Here is a 1258-nt window from a genome sequence, read left to right as displayed (position 1 = left end):
GGAGCGCGGCAGGCGAGCGCGCAGTCCGGGCCCGGCCCCTGGGCGGCGGGGAGAGGGGCGGGGCGGGGCGCGCGGGGCGGGGCGCGGCGCGGGGGCGCGATCCCAGGCGCACGGGGCGCCCCTCCGGCTCCCGGGCCTGGGGCGGAGGCCTGCCCGGCCTGCGCGGATCTGCCGACGGCTGGAGGAGAGCAGGGCGGCGGAGAGCGCTGGGCCGCGTCCGGGGTCCCGAGGGCGGGCCCCCCACGCCCGGCGCCCCTGGCGGCGACACCACCTGCGGGGGCGGGGGCGCGGGCGCCGAGGCAGGGCTTCCCCCGCCGGACGTGACGTCACGCCTCCCGCGCGCCTATCAGGAGCCTCCCTGCCCCCGCCGGCCTCCCTCCCCGCTCCCCTCGCCTGCGCGCCGGCCCTGCCTGCCTGCCCCTGGCAGCGTGCCTGGCGCGCCGGGTCCCGCAGCCTCCTGGCCCCCCTCTGTCCACCGCCCGCACCTGGCCCGCACCCTGTACCGGCCCCTCGCCCTCGCGCCCGTTTCAGCCTCCTCGCCCGCGGCTCCAGCTCCCTCTTGATTCTTTTGTGGAGGAGGGTGGGGGGCTGCACGCGGGGAACGAGCCAAGACGGCAGCCGGCGCCCGCTCGCCTGCGCGCGCAGAGGCAAGCCGCTACTTAGTTGCGGGAGATCGTCGGCCGGTTTTTGCCCCGTCCACGTGATGCTCTGGATGCCGGAGAAGCGAGAGAGGGGGCAGAGGCTTGTGCGTGGGTGGGGCCGCCGGGTGGTGGCAGGTGACCTCTTGGGGAAGGGGTGGGGTCGGGCCAAGAGCAGGTCGGGTGTGGGGGGTGGGGGGCGGGGAGCGCTCGCAGACCGAGGGGGTGGCCGGGACCGCGCGCGGCGGGTTCGCAGCGCTTTCGGCCGCAGAGGGAGAGGGGGCGGGGAGCCGCGGGGAGGGAGGCCAGACGCTGGACACTGGCCCCCCGGAGGGCTCTTTCGTTTCTTCCCCGCGGCTGGCCTCCTCCGCTTCGCGTTCCTGCCCTCCTGCTTTGTGAGCGCAGAACCCAGAGGCCACCAGGCCCTGAGCCCAGATGCCTGGTGGGCAGAAATGCGGTGAAAGCAAATAAACCAGCACCCTTGGGAGAGGACCCCGAGATCACCACTGTGAGCCAATAAGGCGCCTGGACCTTGAACCTGGGGCCCTACTGTTTCCCCTCACAGGAGCAAGCCTGTCCACTGTGGGAGGAAGGAGGGCCCCATCCCTCCCCTGGGGCTC

The sequence above is a fragment of the Giraffa tippelskirchi genome, chromosome 5 (genome assembly GCF_054371585.1).
Source record: "Giraffa tippelskirchi isolate mGirTip1 chromosome 5, T2T-mGirTip1v1.2.pri, whole genome shotgun sequence".
NCBI classification, from domain to species: Eukaryota; Metazoa; Chordata; class Mammalia; order Artiodactyla; family Giraffidae; genus Giraffa; species Giraffa tippelskirchi.
The sequence above is the reverse complement of the archived record's forward strand: the minus strand, read 5'-3'. Positions refer to the sequence as shown.